Here is an 18,023-nt window from a genome sequence, read left to right as displayed (position 1 = left end):
TTCCGTCTGAACTTTATATAAGACGGTGAGGCTCAGTCAGTCACTCAGTGTTGCCTGAGAGGGCAACACTGCAACAGCCGGCCGCCAGGCTGTCTTTTTTTTGCACAGCTAGTTGCCTCCAGGAGGCCACAAGAGGGAGACAAGGGACTGCAAAATGGAAAATAGGCATCCACCAACTTTACAGACAACTTCTCCTTGCTCCTACAACCTCCATCCTTGCACAGTTTGTTATTCTTCTAGGTAACATAGTAACAAATCCAAATTGCTGCTCTCTTTGTAGGCAAGCAAGGCTTTGTTGCAACTGCAATTCTTACTTCTTCTTGAAATGTAGGGACGACAGTACATTCCATCACATCCATCTAGTGTACACAGGTAGGTCCATTGTGGCGGGCAGGCGAGCGGGCGGGCTGCTTTATTGGCTGTTTGCTGTTCCCCTACTCCACTCCACTATTTGACTGTTGTGCTGCATCAATCAATCAATCAATCAATCAATCAATCAATCAATCAATCAATCAATCAGTGGCTGGCTCAGGTGCAGCTCTTTAACTTACCTAAAAGGGAGGGCGGAGAGAAGACAAGGAAGGTGAATGAGGTGTTCCAATGTGAAATGCCGGAAACACAGAAACACAGACGACACACAACAAGAGGTGGCAATCTATTCATTAATTGCATTTAATCAATGAGCTCATTATCACTCATGCATTGTCCAACAGGTGTTGAAATAATGGGATTAAAAGGGGAGATCCCTTCAGAAAGACAGAAACAATAGCAAAGACAAAAAACACTTTTGGAATCTGCTTTTAGTCAACACATAAGGAAAGGGTGCACCGGTCCTGGAAATACTGCAATACCAGGTCAATGCGTGGAGTGGACAGAGCAAGCTCTATTTCCATCTCCCTGTTCTAAAAATCCATTTAATATATGGTCCCCAGATAGGGGACGTATCAGATATTAAACTGATAAGAACAGATACTACACTTGATCTTAGCCAAAAGGCCGAGAAGCGATAACCCGAACGGGCCGCGCGTTGCCCGAGCCTGCCCGATACTGCTGTTCAGCCCTTGCAGCGATTCAGCCTACTTCTAGGCAATTCCATGGGGCCCTGCAGGCTCACACACTCACAGCTACACGGGAGGTGAATAAAGGCCGGAGAGGAAGCCAGACAGGATTTGCTTCTTTTGCTTGCACCACAATGCAGTGCTGAAAGAGGAGGAATCTACATAAAAACGCCTTCCTGGCAACGCCCAAATGCCCTGCTGCCATGCAGATAAACACTGGCAGCGGCAGCAAGTGCATGCCCACAGCCACCCCTTGTTCCTTCACACCTTGTATCAGCTGTAATCCAGTCCAGTCCAGTGCTGCCTGCTGAGCAGCACTGACCAACACTGCCTGGGCCCAGGCTTTTATCTCTGAGGCCCCATTATGATGTCAGAAAGCTGGCTCTGGAATCCTGAGGGCTCCACTATGACACGTGCAAAGTTCCGTCTGAACTTTATATAAGACGGTGAGGCTCAGTCAGTCACTCAGTGTTGCCTGAGAGGGCAACACTGCAACAGCCGGCCGCCAGGCTGTCTTTTTTTTGCACAGCTAGTTGCCTCCAGGAGGCCACAAGAGGGAGACAAGGGACTGCAAAATGGAAAATAGGCATCCACCAACTTTACAGACAACTTCTCCTTGCTCCTACAACCTCCATCCTTGCACAGTTTGTTATTCTTCTAGGTAACATAGTAACAAATCCAAATTGCTGCTCTCTTTGTAGGCAAGCAAGGCTTTGTTGCAACTGCAATTCTTAATTCTTCTTGAAATGTAGGGACGACAGTACATTCCATCACATCCATCTAGTGTACACAGGTAGGTCCATTGTGGCGGGCAGGCGAGCGGGCGGGCTGCTTTATTGGCTGTTTGCTGTTCCCCTACTCCACTCCACTATTTGACTGTTGTGCTGCATCAATCAATCAATCAATCAATCAATCAATCAATCAATCAATCAGTGGCTGGCTCAGGTGCAGCTCTTTAACTTACCTAAAAGGGAGGGCGGAGAGAAGACAAGGAAGGTGAATGAGGTGTTCCAATGTGAAATGCCGGAAACACAGAAACACAGACGACACACAACAAGAGGTGGCAATCTATTCATTAATTGCATTTAATCAATGAGCTCATTATCACTCATGCATTGTCCAACAGGTGTTGAAATAATGGGATTAAAAGGGGAGATCCCTTCAGAAAGACAGAAACAATAGCAAAGACAAAAAACACTTTTGGAATCTGCTTTTAGTCAACACATAAGGAAAGGGTGCACCGGTCCTGGAAATACTGCAATACCAGGTCAATGCGTGGAGTGGACAGAGCAAGCTCTATTTCCATCTCCCTGTTCTAAAAATCCATTTAATATATGGTCCCCAGATAGGGGACGTATCAGATATTAAACTGATAAGAACAGATACTACACTTGATCTTAGCCAAAAGGCCGAGAAGCGATAACCCGAACGGGCCGCGCGTTGCCCGAGCCTGCCCGATACTGCTGTTCAGCCCTTGCAGCGATTCAGCCTACTTCTAGGCAATTCCATGGGGCCCTGCAGGCTCACACACTCACAGCTACACGGGAGGTGAATAAAGGCCGGAGAGGAAGCCAGACAGGATTTGCTTCTTTTGCTTGCACCACAATGCAGTGCTGAAAGAGGAGGAATCTACATAAAAACGCCTTCCTGGCAACGCCCAAATGCCCTGCTGCCATGCAGATAAACACTGGCAGCGGCAGCAAGTGCATGCCCACAGCCACCCCTTGTTCCTTCACACCTTGTATCAGCTGTAATCCAGTCCAGTCCAGTGCTGCCTGCTGAGCAGCACTGACCAACACTGCCTGGGCCCAGGCTTTTATCTCTGAGGCCCCATTATGATGTCAGAAAGCTGGCTCTGGAATCCTGAGGGCTCCACTATGACACGTGCAAAGTTCCGTCTGAACTTTATATAAGACGGTGAGGCTCAGTCAGTCACTCAGTGTTGCCTGAGAGGGCAACACTGCAACAGCCGGCCGCCAGGCTGTCTTTTTTTTGCACAGCTAGTTGCCTCCAGGAGGCCACAAGAGGGAGACAAGGGACTGCAAAATGGAAAATAGGCATCCACCAACTTTACAGACAACTTCTCCTTGCTCCTACAACCTCCATCCTTGCACAGTTTGTTATTCTTCTAGATAACATAGTAACAAATCCAAATTGCTGCTCTCTTTGTAGGCAAGCAAGGCTTTGTTGCAACTGCAATTCTTACTTCTTCTTGAAATGTAGGGACGACAGTACATTCCATCACATCCATCTAGTGTACACAGGTAGGTCCATTGTGGCGGGCAGGCGAGCGGGCGGGCTGCTTTATTGGCTGTTTGCTGTTCCCCTACTCCACTCCACTATTTGACTGTTGTGCTGCATCAATCAATCAATCAATCAATCAATCAATCAATCAATCAATCAATCAATCAGTGGCTGGCTCAGGTGCAGCTCTTTAACTTACCTAAAAGGGAGGGCGGAGAGAAGACAAGGAAGGTGAATGAGGTGTTCCAATGTGAAATGCCGGAAACACAGAAACACAGACGACACACAACAAGAGGTGGCAATCTATTCATTAATTGCATTTAATCAATGAGCTCATTATCACTCATGCATTGTCCAACAGGTGTTGAAATAATGGGATTAAAAGGGGAGATCCCTTCAGAAAGACAGAAACAATAGCAAAGACAAAAAACACTTTTGGAATCTGCTTTTAGTCAACACATAAGGAAAGGGTGCACCGGTCCTGGAAATACTGCAATACCAGGTCAATGCGTGGAGTGGACAGAGCAAGCTCTATTTCCATCTCCCTGTTCTAAAAATCCATTTAATATATGGTCCCCAGATAGGGGACGTATCAGATATTAAACTGATAAGAACAGATACTACACTTGATCTTAGCCAAAAGGCCGAGAAGCGATAACCCGAACGGGCCGCGCGTTGCCCGAGCCTGCCCGATACTGCTGTTCAGCCCTTGCAGCGATTCAGCCTACTTCTAGGCAATTCCATGGGGCCCTGCAGGCTCACACACTCACAGCTACACGGGAGGTGAATAAAGGCCGGAGAGGAAGCCAGACAGGATTTGCTTCTTTTGCTTGCACCACAATGCAGTGCTGAAAGAGGAGGAATCTACATAAAAACGCCTTCCTGGCAACGCCCAAATGCCCTGCTGCCATGCAGATAAACACTGGCAGCGGCAGCAAGTGCATGCCCACAGCCACCCCTTGTTCCTTCACAAATTGTATCAGCTGTAATCCAGTCCAGTCCAGTGCTGCCTGCTGAGCAGCACTGACCAACACTGCCTGGGCCCAGGCTTTTATCTCTGAGGCCCCATTATGATGTCAGAAAGCTGGCTCTGGAATCCTGAGGGCTCCACTATGACACGTGCAAAGTTCCGTCTGAACTTTATATAAGACGGTGAGGCTCAGTCAGTCACTCAGTGTTGCCTGAGAGGGCAACACTGCAACAGCCGGCCGCCAGGCTGTCTTTTTTTTGCACAGCTAGTTGCCTCCAGGAGGCCACAAGAGGGAGACAAGGGACTGCAAAATGGAAAATAGGCATCCACCAACTTTACAGACAACTTCTCCTTGCTCCTACAACCTCCATCCTTGCACAGTTTGTTATTCTTCTAGGTAACATAGTAACAAATCCAAATTGCTGCTCTCTTTGTAGGCAAGCAAGGCTTTGTTGCAACTGCAATTCTTACTTCTTCTTGAAATGTAGGGACGACAGTACATTCCATCACATCCATCTAGTGTACACAGGTAGGTCCATTGTGGCGGGCAGGCGAGCGGGCGGGCTGCTTTATTGGCTGTTTGCTGTTCCCCTACTCCACTCCACTATTTGACTGTTGTGCTGCATCAATCAATCAATCAATCAATCAATCAATCAATCAATCAATCAATCAATCAATCAGTGGCTGGCTCAGGTGCAGCTCTTTAACTTACCTAAAAGGGAGGGCGGAGAGAAGACAAGGAAGGTGAATGAGGTGTTCCAATGTGAAATGCCGGAAACACAGAAACACAGACGACACACAACAAGAGGTGGCAATCTATTCATTAATTGCATTTAATCAATGAGCTCATTATCACTCATGCATTGTCCAACAGGTGTTGAAATAATGGGATTAAAAGGGGAGATCCCTTCAGAAAGACAGAAACAATAGCAAAGACAAAAAACACTTTTGGAATCTGCTTTTAGTCAACACATAAGGAAAGGGTGCACCGGTCCTGGAAATACTGCAATACCAGGTCAATGCGTGGAGTGGACAGAGCAAGCTCTATTTCCATCTCCCTGTTCTAAAAATCCATTTAATATATGGTCCCCAGATAGGGGACGTATCAGATATTAAACTGATAAGAACAGATACTACACTTGATCTTAGCCAAAAGGCCGAGAAGCGATAACCCGAACGGGCCGCGCGTTGCCCGAGCCTGCCCGATACTGCTGTTCAGCCCTTGCAGCGATTCAGCCTACTTCTAGGCAATTCCATGGGGCCCTGCAGGCTCACACACTCACAGCTACACGGGAGGTGAATAAAGGCCGGAGAGGAAGCCAGACAGGATTTGCTTCTTTTGCTTGCACCACAATGCAGTGCTGAAAGAGGAGGAATCTACATAAAAACGCCTTCCTGGCAACGCCCAAATGCCCTGCTGCCATGCAGATAAACACTGGCAGCGGCAGCAAGTGCATGCCCACAGCCACCCCTTGTTCCTTCACACCTTGTATCAGCTGTAATCCAGTCCAGTCCAGTGCTGCCTGCTGAGCAGCACTGACCAACACTGCCTGGGCCCAGGCTTTTATCTCTGAGGCCCCATTATGATGTCAGAAAGCTGGCTCTGGAATCCTGAGGGCTCCACTATGACACGTGCAAAGTTCCGTCTGAACTTTATATAAGACGGTGAGGCTCAGTCAGTCACTCAGTGTTGCCTGAGAGGGCAACACTGCAACAGCCGGCCGCCAGGCTGTCTTTTTTTTGCACAGCTAGTTGCCTCCAGGAGGCCACAAGAGGGAGACAAGGGACTGCAAAATGGAAAATAGGCATCCACCAACTTTACAGACAACTTCTCCTTGCTCCTACAACCTCCATCCTTGCACAGTTTGTTATTCTTCTAGGTAACATAGTAACAAATCCAAATTGCTGCTCTCTTTGTAGGCAAGCAAGGCTTTGTTGCAACTGCAATTCTTACTTCTTCTTGAAATGTAGGGACGACAGTACATTCCATCACATCCATCTAGTGTACACAGGTAGGTCCATTGTGGCGGGCAGGCGAGCGGGCGGGCTGCTTTATTGGCTGTTTGCTGTTCCCCTACTCCACTCCACTATTTGACTGTTGTGCTGCATCAATCAATCAATCAATCAATCAATCAATCAATCAATCAATCAATCAATCAATCAGTGGCTGGCTCAGGTGCAGCTCTTTAACTTACCTAAAAGGGAGGGCGGAGAGAAGACAAGGAAGGTGAATGAGGTGTTCCAATGTGAAATGCCGGAAACACAGAAACACAGACGACACACAACAAGAGGTGGCAATCTATTCATTAATTGCATTTAATCAATGAGCTCATTATCACTCATGCATTGTCCAACAGGTGTTGAAATAATGGGATTAAAAGGGGAGATCCCTTCAGAAAGACAGAAACAATAGCAAAGACAAAAAACACTTTTGGAATCTGCTTTTAGTCAACACATAAGGAAAGGGTGCACCGGTCCTGGAAATACTGCAATACCAGGTCAATGCGTGGAGTGGACAGAGCAAGCTCTATTTCCATCTCCCTGTTCTAAAAATCCATTTAATATATGGTCCCCAGATAGGGGACGTATCAGATATTAAACTGATAAGAACAGATACTACACTTGATCTTAGCCAAAAGGCCGAGAAGCGATAACCCGAACGGGCCGCGCGTTGCCCGAGCCTGCCCGATACTGCTGTTCAGCCCTTGCAGCGATTCAGCCTACTTCTAGGCAATTCCATGGGGCCCTGCAGGCTCACACACTCACAGCTACACGGGAGGTGAATAAAGGCCGGAGAGGAAGCCAGACAGGATTTGCTTCTTTTGCTTGCACCACAATGCAGTGCTGAAAGAGGAGGAATCTACATAAAAACGCCTTCCTGGCAACGCCCAAATGCCCTGCTGCCATGCAGATAAACACTGGCAGCGGCAGCAAGTGCATGCCCACAGCCACCCCTTGTTCCTTCACACCTTGTATCAGCTGTAATCCAGTCCAGTCCAGTGCTGCCTGCTGAGCAGCACTGACCAACACTGCCTGGGCCCAGGCTTTTATCTCTGAGGCCCCATTATGATGTCAGAAAGCTGGCTCTGGAATCCTGAGGGCTCCACTATGACACGTGCAAAGTTCCGTCTGAACTTTATATAAGACGGTGAGGCTCAGTCAGTCACTCAGTGTTGCCTGAGAGGGCAACACTGCAACAGCCGGCCGCCAGGCTGTCTTTTTTTTGCACAGCTAGTTGCCTCCAGGAGGCCACAAGAGGGAGACAAGGGACTGCAAAATGGAAAATAGGCATCCACCAACTTTACAGACAACTTCTCCTTGCTCCTACAACCTCCATCCTTGCACAGTTTGTTATTCTTCTAGGTAACATAGTAACAAATCCAAATTGCTGCTCTCTTTGTAGGCAAGCAAGGCTTTGTTGCAACTGCAATTCTTACTTCTTCTTGAAATGTAGGGACGACAGTACATTCCATCACATCCATCTAGTGTACACAGGTAGGTCCATTGTGGCGGGCAGGCGAGCGGGCGGGCTGCTTTATTGGCTGTTTGCTGTTCCCCTACTCCACTCCACTATTTGACTGTTGTGCTGCATCAATCAATCAATCAATCAATCAATCAATCAATCAATCAATCAATCAATCAATCAATCAGTGGCTGGCTCAGGTGCAGCTCTTTAACTTACCTAAAAGGGAGGGCGGAGAGAAGACAAAGAAGGTGAATGAGGTGTTCCAATGTGAAATGCCGGAAACACAGAAACACAGACGACACACAACAAGAGGTGGCAATCTATTCATTAATTGCATTTAATCAATGAGCTCATTATCACTCATGCATTGTCCAACAGGTGTTGAAATAATGGGATTAAAAGGGGAGATCCCTTCAGAAAGACAGAAACAATAGCAAAGACAAAAAACACTTTTGGAATCTGCTTTTAGTCAACACATAAGGAAAGGGTGCACCGGTCCTGGAAATACTGCAATACCAGGTCAATGCGTGGAGTGGACAGAGCAAGCTCTATTTCCATCTCCCTGTTCTAAAAATCCATTTAATATATGGTCCCCAGATAGGGGACGTATCAGATATTAAACTGATAAGAACAGATACTACACTTGATCTTAGCCAAAAGGCCGAGAAGCGATAACCCGAACGGGCCGCGCGTTGCCCGAGCCTGCCCGATACTGCTGTTCAGCCCTTGCAGCGATTCAGCCTACTTCTAGGCAATTCCATGGGGCCCTGCAGGCTCACACACTCACAGCTACACGGGAGGTGAATAAAGGCCGGAGAGGAAGCCAGACAGGATTTGCTTCTTTTGCTTGCACCACAATGCAGTGCTGAAAGAGGAGGAATCTACATAAAAACGCCTTCCTGGCAACGCCCAAATGCCCTGCTGCCATGCAGATAAACACTGGCAGCGGCAGCAAGTGCATGCCCACAGCCACCCCTTGTTCCTTCACACCTTGTATCAGCTGTAATCCAGTCCAGTCCAGTGCTGCCTGCTGAGCAGCACTGACCAACACTGCCTGGGCCCAGGCTTTTATCTCTGAGGCCCCATTATGATGTCAGAAAGCTGGCTCTGGAATCCTGAGGGCTCCACTATGACACGTGCAAAGTTCCGTCTGAACTTTATATAAGACGGTGAGGCTCAGTCAGTCACTCAGTGTTGCCTGAGAGGGCAACACTGCAACAGCCGGCCGCCAGGCTGTCTTTTTTTTGCACAGCTAGTTGCCTCCAGGAGGCCACAAGAGGGAGACAAGGGACTGCAAAATGGAAAATAGGCATCCACCAACTTTACAGACAACTTCTCCTTGCTCCTACAACCTCCATCCTTGCACAGTTTGTTATTCTTCTAGGTAACATAGTAACAAATCCAAATTGCTGCTCTCTTTGTAGGCAAGCAAGGCTTTGTTGCAACTGCAATTCTTACTTCTTCTTGAAATGTAGGGACGACAGTACATTCCATCACATCCATCTAGTGTACACAGGTAGGTCCATTGTGGCGGGCAGGCGAGCGGGCGGGCTGCTTTATTGGCTGTTTGCTGTTCCCCTACTCCACTCCACTATTTGACTGTTGTGCTGCATCAATCAATCAATCAATCAATCAATCAATCAATCAATCAATCAATCAATCAGTGGCTGGCTCAGGTGCAGCTCTTTAACTTACCTAAAAGGGAGGGCGGAGAGAAGACAAGGAAGGTGAATGAGGTGTTCCAATGTGAAATGCCGGAAACACAGAAACACAGACGACACACAACAAGAGGTGGCAATCTATTCATTAATTGCATTTAATCAATGAGCTCATTATCACTCATGCATTGTCCAACAGGTGTTGAAATAATGGGATTAAAAGGGGAGATCCCTTCAGAAAGACAGAAACAATAGCAAAGACAAAAAACACTTTTGGAATCTGCTTTTAGTCAACACATAAGGAAAGGGTGCACCGGTCCTGGAAATACTGCAATACCAGGTCAATGCGTGGAGTGGACAGAGCAAGCTCTATTTCCATCTCCCTGTTCTAAAAATCCATTTAATATATGGTCCCCAGATAGGGGACGTATCAGATATTAAACTGATAAGAACAGATACTACACTTGATCTTAGCCAAAAGGCCGAGAAGCGATAACCCGAACGGGCCGCGCGTTGCCCGAGCCTGCCCGATACTGCTGTTCAGCCCTTGCAGCGATTCAGCCTACTTCTAGGCAATTCCATGGGGCCCTGCAGGCTCACACACTCACAGCTACACGGGAGGTGAATAAAGGCCGGAGAGGAAGCCAGACAGGATTTGCTTCTTTTGCTTGCACCACAATGCAGTGCTGAAAGAGGAGGAATCTACATAAAAACGCCTTCCTGGCAACGCCCAAATGCCCTGCTGCCATGCAGATAAACACTGGCAGCGGCAGCAAGTGCATGCCCACAGCCACCCCTTGTTCCTTCACACCTTGTATCAGCTGTAATCCAGTCCAGTCCAGTGCTGCCTGCTGAGCAGCACTGACCAACACTGCCTGGGCCCAGGCTTTTATCTCTGAGGCCCCATTATGATGTCAGAAAGCTGGCTCTGGAATCCTGAGGGCTCCACTATGACACGTGCAAAGTTCCGTCTGAACTTTATATAAGACGGTGAGGCTCAGTCAGTCACTCAGTGTTGCCTGAGAGGGCAACACTGCAACAGCCGGCCGCCAGGCTGTCTTTTTTTTGCACAGCTAGTTGCCTCCAGGAGGCCACAAGAGGGAGACAAGGGACTGCAAAATGGAAAATAGGCATCCACCAACTTTACAGACAACTTCTCCTTGCTCCTACAACCTCCATCCTTGCACAGTTTGTTATTCTTCTAGGTAACATAGTAACAAATCCAAATTGCTGCTCTCTTTGTAGGCAAGCAAGGCTTTGTTGCAACTGCAATTCTTACTTCTTCTTGAAATGTAGGGACGACAGTACATTCCATCACATCCATCTAGTGTACACAGGTAGGTCCATTGTGGCGGGCAGGCGAGCGGGCGGGCTGCTTTATTGGCTGTTTGCTGTTCCCCTACTCCACTCCACGTGCTGCATCAATCAATCAATCAATCAATCAATCAATCAATCAATCAATCAATCAATCAATCAGTGGCTGGCTCAGGTGCAGCTCTTTAACTTACCTAAAAGGGAGGGCGGAGAGAAGACAAGGAAGGTGAATGAGGTGTTCCAATGTGAAATGCCGGAAACACAGAAACACAGACGACACACAACAAGAGGTGGCAATCTATTCATTAATTGCATTTAATCAATGAGCTCATTATCACTCATGCATTGTCCAACAGGTGTTGAAATAATGGGATTAAAAGGGGAGATCCCTTCAGAAAGACAGAAACAATAGCAAAGACAAAAAACACTTTTGGAATCTGCTTTTAGTCAACACATAAGGAAAGGGTGCACCGGTCCTGGAAATACTGCAATACCAGGTCAATGCGTGGAGTGGACAGAGCAAGCTCTATTTCCATCTCCCTGTTCTAAAAATCCATTTAATATATGGTCCCCAGATAGGGGACGTATCAGATATTAAACTGATAAGAACAGATACTACACTTGATCTTAGCCAAAAGGCCGAGAAGCGATAACCCGAACGGGCCGCGCGTTGCCCGAGCCTGCCCGATACTGCTGTTCAGCCCTTGCAGCGATTCAGCCTACTTCTAGGCAATTCCATGGGGCCCTGCAGGCTCACACACTCACAGCTACACGGGAGGTGAATAAAGGCCGGAGAGGAAGCCAGACAGGATTTGCTTCTTTTGCTTGCACCACAATGCAGTGCTGAAAGAGGAGGAATCTACATAAAAACGCCTTCCTGGCAACGCCCAAATGCCCTGCTGCCATGCAGATAAACACTGGCAGCGGCAGCAAGTGCATGCCCACAGCCACCCCTTGTTCCTTCACACCTTGTATCAGCTGTAATCCAGTCCAGTCCAGTGCTGCCTGCTGAGCAGCACTGACCAACACTGCCTGGGCCCAGGCTTTTATCTCTGAGGCCCCATTATGATGTCAGAAAGCTGGCTCTGGAATCCTGAGGGCTCCACTATGACACGTGCAAAGTTCCGTCTGAACTTTATATAAGACGGTGAGGCTCAGTCAGTCACTCAGTGTTGCCTGAGAGGGCAACACTGCAACAGCCGGCCGCCAGGCTGTCTTTTTTTTGCACAGCTAGTTGCCTCCAGGAGGCCACAAGAGGGAGACAAGGGACTGCAAAATGGAAAATAGGCATCCACCAACTTTACAGACAACTTCTCCTTGCTCCTACAACCTCCATCCTTGCACAGTTTGTTATTCTTCTAGGTAACATAGTAACAAATCCAAATTGCTGCTCTCTTTGTAGGCAAGCAAGGCTTTGTTGCAACTGCAATTCTTACTTCTTCTTGAAATGTAGGGACGACAGTACATTCTATCACATCCATCTAGTGTACACAGGTAGGTCCATTGTGGCGGGCAGGCGAGCGGGCGGGCTGCTTTATTGGCTGTTTGCTGTTCCCCTACTCCACTCCACTATTTGACTGTTGTGCTGCATCAATCAATCAATCAATCAATCAATCAATCAATCAGTGGCTGGCTCAGGTGCAGCTCTTTAACTTACCTAAAAGGGAGGGCGGAGAGAAGACAAGGAAGGTGAATGAGGTGTTCCAATGTGAAATGCCGGAAACACAGAAACACAGACGACACACAACAAGAGGTGGCAATCTATTCATTAATTGCATTTAATCAATGAGCTCATTATCACTCATGCATTGTCCAACAGGTGTTGAAATAATGGGATTAAAAGGGGAGATCCCTTCAGAAAGACAGAAACAATAGCAAAGACAAAAAACACTTTTGGAATCTGCTTTTAGTCAACACATAAGGAAAGGGTGCACCGGTCCTGGAAATACTGCAATACCAGGTCAATGCGTGGAGTGGACAGAGCAAGCTCTATTTCCATCTCCCTGTTCTAAAAATCCATTTAATATATGGTCCCCAGATAGGGGACGTATCAGATATTAAACTGATAAGAACAGATACTACACTTGATCTTAGCCAAAAGGCCGAGAAGCGATAACCCGAACGGGCCGCGCGTTGCCCGAGCCTGCCCGATACTGCTGTTCAGCCCTTGCAGCGATTCAGCCTACTTCTAGGCAATTCCATGGGGCCCTGCAGGCTCACACACTCACAGCTACACGGGAGGTGAATAAAGGCCGGAGAGGAAGCCAGACAGGATTTGCTTCTTTTGCTTGCACCACAATGCAGTGCTGAAAGAGGAGGAATCTACATAAAAACGCCTTCCTGGCAACGCCCAAATGCCCTGCTGCCATGCAGATAAACACTGGCAGCGGCAGCAAGTGCATGCCCACAGCCACCCCTTGTTCCTTCACACCTTGTATCAGCTGTAATCCAGTCCAGTCCAGTGCTGCCTGCTGAGCAGCACTGACCAACACTGCCTGGGCCCAGGCTTTTATCTCTGAGGCCCCATTATGATGTCAGAAAGCTGGCTCTGGAATCCTGAGGGCTCCACTATGACACGTGCAAAGTTCCGTCTGAACTTTATATAAGACGGTGAGGCTCAGTCAGTCACTCAGTGTTGCCTGAGAGGGCAACACTGCAACAGCCGGCCGCCAGGCTGTCTTTTTTTTGCACAGCTAGTTGCCTCCAGGAGGCCACAAGAGGGAGACAAGGGACTGCAAAATGGAAAATAGGCATCCACCAACTTTACAGACAACTTCTCCTTGCTCCTACAACCTCCATCCTTGCACAGTTTGTTATTCTTCTAGGTAACATAGTAACAAATCCAAATTGCTGCTCTCTTTGTAGGCAAGCAAGGCTTTGTTGCAACTGCAATTCTTACTTCTTCTTGAAATGTAGGGACGACAGTACATTCCATCACATCCATCTAGTGTACACAGGTAGGTCCATTGTGGCGGGCAGGCGAGCGGGCGGGCTGCTTTATTGGCTGTTTGCTGTTCCCCTACTCCACTCCACTATTTGACTGTTGTGCTGCATCAATCAATCAATCAATCAATCAATCAATCAATCAATCAATCAATCAGTGGCTGGCTCAGGTGCAGCTCTTTAACTTACCTAAAAGGGAGGGCGGAGAGAAGACAAGGAAGGTGAATGAGGTGTTCCAATGTGAAATGCCGGAAACACAGAAACACAGACGACACACAACAAGAGGTGGCAATCTATTCATTAATTGCATTTAATCAATGAGCTCATTATCACTCATGCATTGTCCAACAGGTGTTGAAATAATGGGATTAAAAGGGGAGATCCCTTCAGAAAGACAGAAACAATAGCAAAGACAAAAAACACTTTTGGAATCTGCTTTTAGTCAACACATAAGGAAAGGGTGCACCGGTCCTGGAAATACTGCAATACCAGGTCAATGCGTGGAGTGGACAGAGCAAGCTCTATTTCCATCTCCCTGTTCTAAAAATCCATTTAATATATGGTCCCCAGATAGGGGACGTATCAGATATTAAACTGATAAGAACAGATACTACACTTGATCTTAGCCAAAAGGCCGAGAAGCGATAACCCGAACGGGCCGCGCGTTGCCCGAGCCTGCCCGATACTGCTGTTCAGCCCTTGCAGCGATTCAGCCTACTTCTAGGCAATTCCATGGGGCCCTGCAGGCTCACACACTCACAGCTACACGGGAGGTGAATAAAGGCCGGAGAGGAAGCCAGACAGGATTTGCTTCTTTTGCTTGCACCACAATGCAGTGCTGAAAGAGGAGGAATCTACATAAAAACGCCTTCCTGGCAACGCCCAAATGCCCTGCTGCCATGCAGATAAACACTGGCAGCGGCAGCAAGTGCATGCCCACAGCCACCCCTTGTTCCTTCACACCTTGTATCAGCTGTAATCCAGTCCAGTCCAGTGCTGCCTGCTGAGCAGCACTGACCAACACTGCCTGGGCCCAGGCTTTTATCTCTGAGGCCCCATTATGATGTCAGAAAGCTGGCTCTGGAATCCTGAGGGCTCCACTATGACACGTGCAAAGTTCCGTCTGAACTTTATATAAGACGGTGAGGCTCAGTCAGTCACTCAGTGTTGCCTGAGAGGGCAACACTGCAACAGCCGGCCGCCAGGCTGTCTTTTTTTTGCACAGCTAGTTGCCTCCAGGAGGCCACAAGAGGGAGACAAGGGACTGCAAAATGGAAAATAGGCATCCACCAACTTTACAGACAACTTCTCCTTGCTCCTACAACCTCCATCCTTGCACAGTTTGTTATTCTTCTAGGTAACATAGTAACAAATCCAAATTGCTGCTCTCTTTGTAGGCAAGCAAGGCTTTGTTGCAACTGCAATTCTTACTTCTTCTTGAAATGTAGGGACGACAGTACATTCCATCACATCCATCTAGTGTACACAGGTAGGTCCATTGTGGCGGGCAGGCGAGCGGGCGGGCTGCTTTATTGGCTGTTTGCTGTTCCCCTACTCCACTCCACTATTTGACTGTTGTGCTGCATCAATCAATCAATCAATCAATCAATCAATCAATCAATCAATCAATCAGTGGCTGGCTCAGGTGCAGCTCTTTAACTTACCTAAAAGGGAGGGCGGAGAGAAGACAAGGAAGGTGAATGAGGTGTTCCAATGTGAAATGCCGGAAACACAGAAACACAGACGACACACAACAAGAGGTGGCAATCTATTCATTAATTGCATTTAATCAATGAGCTCATTATCACTCATGCATTGTCCAACAGGTGTTGAAATAATGGGATTAAAAGGGGAGATCCCTTCAGAAAGACAGAAACAATAGCAAAGACAAAAAACACTTTTGGAATCTGCTTTTAGTCAACACATAAGGAAAGGGTGCACCGGTCCTGGAAATACTGCAATACCAGGTCAATGCGTGGAGTGGACAGAGCAAGCTCTATTTCCATCTCCCTGTTCTAAAAATCCATTTAATATATGGTCCCCAGATAGGGGACGTATCAGATATTAAACTGATAAGAACAGATACTACACTTGATCTTAGCCAAAAGGCCGAGAAGCGATAACCCGAACGGGCCGCGCGTTGCCCGAGCCTGCCCGATACTGCTGTTCAGCCCTTGCAGCGATTCAGCCTACTTCTAGGCAATTCCATGGGGCCCTGCAGGCTCACACACTCACAGCTACACGGGAGGTGAATAAAGGCCGGAGAGGAAGCCAGACAGGATTTGCTTCTTTTGCTTGCACCACAATGCAGTGCTGAAAGAGGAGGAATCTACATAAAAACGCCTTCCTGGCAACGCCCAAATGCCCTGCTGCCATGCAGATAAACACTGGCAGCGGCAGCAAGTGCATGCCCACAGCCACCCCTTGTTCCTTCACACCTTGTATCAGCTGTAATCCAGTCCAGTCCAGTGCTGCCTGCTGAGCAGCACTGACCAACACTGCCTGGGCCCAGGCTTTTATCTCTGAGGCCCCATTATGATGTCAGAAAGCTGGCTCTGGAATCCTGAGGGCTCCACTATGACACGTGCAAAGTTCCGTCTGAACTTTATATAAGACGGTGAGGCTCAGTCAGTCACTCAGTGTTGCCTGAGAGGGCAACACTGCAACAGCCGGCCGCCAGGCTGTCTTTTTTTTGCACAGCCAGTTGCCTCCAGGAGGCCACAAGAGGGAGACAAGGGACTGCAAAATGGAAAATAGGCATCCACCAACTTTACAGACAACTTCTCCTTGCTCCTACAACCTCCATCCTTGCACAGTTTGTTATTCTTCTAGGTAACATAGTAACAAATCCAAATTGCTGCTCTCTTTGTAGGCAAGCAAGGCTTTGTTGCAACTGCAATTCTTACTTCTTCTTGAAATGTAGGGACGACAGTACATTCCATCACATCCATCTAGTGTACACAGGTAGGTCCATTGTGGCGGGCAGGCGAGCGGGCGGGCTGCTTTATTGGCTGTTTGCTGTTCCCCTACTCCACTCCACTATTTGACTGTTGTGCTGCATCAATCAATCAATCAATCAATCAATCAATCAATCAATCAATCAATCAATCAATCAATCAGTGGCTGGCTCAGGTGCAGCTCTTTAACTTACCTAAAAGGGAGGGCGGAGAGAAGACAAGGAAGGTGAATGAGGTGTTCCAATGTGAAATGCCGGAAACACAGAAACACAGACGACACACAACAAGAGGTGGCAATCTATTCATTAATTGCATTTAATCAATGAGCTCATTATCACTCATGCATTGTCCAACAGGTGTTGAAATAATGGGATTAAAAGGGGAGATCCCTTCAGAAAGACAGAAACAATAGCAAAGACAAAAAACACTTTTGGAATCTGCTTTTAGTCAACACATAAGGAAAGGGTGCACCGGTCCTGGAAATACTGCAATACCAGGTCAATGCGTGGAGTGGACAGAGCAAGCTCTATTTCCATCTCCCTGTTCTAAAAATCCATTTAATATATGGTCCCCAGATAGGGGACGTATCAGATATTAAACTGATAAGAACAGATACTACACTTGATCTTAGCCAAAAGGCCGAGAAGCGATAACCCGAACGGGCCGCGCGTTGCCCGAGCCTGCCCGATACTGCTGTTCAGCCCTTGCAGCGATTCAGCCTACTTCTAGGCAATTCCATGGGGCCCTGCAGGCTCACACACTCACAGCTACACGGGAGGTGAATAAAGGCCGGAGAGGAAGCCAGACAGGATTTGCTTCTTTTGCTTGCACCACAATGCAGTGCTGAAAGAGGAGGAATCTACATAAAAACGCCTTCCTGGCAACGCCCAAATGCCCTGCTGCCATGCAGATAAACACTGGCAGCGGCAGCAAGTGCATGCCCACAGCCACCCCTTGTTCCTTCACACCTTGTATCAGCTGTAATCCAGTCCAGTCCAGTGCTGCCTGCTGAGCAGCACTGACCAACACTGCCTGGGCCCAGGCTTTTATCTCTGAGGCCCCATTATGATGTCAGAAAGCTGGCTCTGGAATCCTGAGGGCTCCACTATGACACGTGCAAAGTTCCGTCTGAACTTTATATAAGACGGTGAGGCTCAGTCAGTCACTCAGTGTTGCCTGAGAGGGCAACACTGCAACAGCCGGCCGCCAGGCTGTCTTTTTTTTGCACAGCTAGTTGCCTCCAGGAGGCCACAAGAGGGAGACAAGGGACTGCAAAATGGAAAATAGGCATCCACCAACTTTACAGACAACTTCTCCTTGCTCCTACAACCTCCATCCTTGCACAGTTTGTTATTCTTCTAGGTAACATAGTAACAAATCCAAATTGCTGCTCTCTTTGTAGGCAAGCAAGGC

General features: G+C 47.8%; 12 non-coding genes across 12 annotated transcripts; all 12 read right to left on the bottom strand.

Moving 5' to 3' along the window:
• Positions 1–817: 817 nt before the first annotated feature.
• LOC142716052 (U2 spliceosomal RNA) lies at positions 818–1,008 on the bottom strand. Its single transcript, XR_012871354.1, has one exon. It is a non-coding gene; the product is annotated as a U2 spliceosomal RNA (small nuclear RNA).
• A 1,280-nt stretch (positions 1,009–2,288) lies between these two features.
• Positions 2,289–2,479, bottom strand: LOC142716051 (U2 spliceosomal RNA). The gene has a single exon (XR_012871353.1). It is a non-coding gene; the product is annotated as a U2 spliceosomal RNA (small nuclear RNA).
• Positions 2,480–3,767: 1,288 nt separating this feature from the next.
• On the bottom strand, positions 3,768–3,958 carry LOC142716050 (U2 spliceosomal RNA). Its single transcript, XR_012871352.1, has one exon. It is a non-coding gene; the product is annotated as a U2 spliceosomal RNA (small nuclear RNA).
• A 1,292-nt stretch (positions 3,959–5,250) lies between these two features.
• On the bottom strand, positions 5,251–5,441 carry LOC142716049 (U2 spliceosomal RNA). The gene has a single exon (XR_012871351.1). It is a non-coding gene; the product is annotated as a U2 spliceosomal RNA (small nuclear RNA).
• A 1,292-nt stretch (positions 5,442–6,733) lies between these two features.
• Positions 6,734–6,924, bottom strand: LOC142716047 (U2 spliceosomal RNA). The gene has a single exon (XR_012871350.1). It is a non-coding gene; the product is annotated as a U2 spliceosomal RNA (small nuclear RNA).
• Positions 6,925–8,220: 1,296 nt separating this feature from the next.
• LOC142716046 (U2 spliceosomal RNA) lies at positions 8,221–8,411 on the bottom strand. Its single transcript, XR_012871349.1, has one exon. It is a non-coding gene; the product is annotated as a U2 spliceosomal RNA (small nuclear RNA).
• Positions 8,412–9,699: 1,288 nt separating this feature from the next.
• Positions 9,700–9,890, bottom strand: LOC142716045 (U2 spliceosomal RNA). Its single transcript, XR_012871348.1, has one exon. It is a non-coding gene; the product is annotated as a U2 spliceosomal RNA (small nuclear RNA).
• A 1,280-nt stretch (positions 9,891–11,170) lies between these two features.
• LOC142716044 (U2 spliceosomal RNA) lies at positions 11,171–11,361 on the bottom strand. Its single transcript, XR_012871347.1, has one exon. It is a non-coding gene; the product is annotated as a U2 spliceosomal RNA (small nuclear RNA).
• Positions 11,362–12,633: 1,272 nt separating this feature from the next.
• On the bottom strand, positions 12,634–12,824 carry LOC142716042 (U2 spliceosomal RNA). The gene has a single exon (XR_012871345.1). It is a non-coding gene; the product is annotated as a U2 spliceosomal RNA (small nuclear RNA).
• A 1,284-nt stretch (positions 12,825–14,108) lies between these two features.
• On the bottom strand, positions 14,109–14,299 carry LOC142716041 (U2 spliceosomal RNA). The gene has a single exon (XR_012871344.1). It is a non-coding gene; the product is annotated as a U2 spliceosomal RNA (small nuclear RNA).
• A 1,284-nt stretch (positions 14,300–15,583) lies between these two features.
• LOC142716040 (U2 spliceosomal RNA) lies at positions 15,584–15,774 on the bottom strand. The gene has a single exon (XR_012871343.1). It is a non-coding gene; the product is annotated as a U2 spliceosomal RNA (small nuclear RNA).
• A 1,296-nt stretch (positions 15,775–17,070) lies between these two features.
• Positions 17,071–17,261, bottom strand: LOC142716039 (U2 spliceosomal RNA). The gene has a single exon (XR_012871342.1). It is a non-coding gene; the product is annotated as a U2 spliceosomal RNA (small nuclear RNA).
• Between the last annotated feature and the right edge of the window lie 762 nt (positions 17,262–18,023).

The sequence above is a fragment of the Rhinoderma darwinii genome, unplaced genomic scaffold (assembly GCF_050947455.1).
Source record: "Rhinoderma darwinii isolate aRhiDar2 unplaced genomic scaffold, aRhiDar2.hap1 Scaffold_446, whole genome shotgun sequence".
Lineage (NCBI taxonomy): Eukaryota > Metazoa > Chordata > Amphibia > Anura > Rhinodermatidae > Rhinoderma > Rhinoderma darwinii.
The sequence above is the reverse complement of the archived record's forward strand: the minus strand, read 5'-3'. Positions and strand labels throughout refer to the sequence as shown.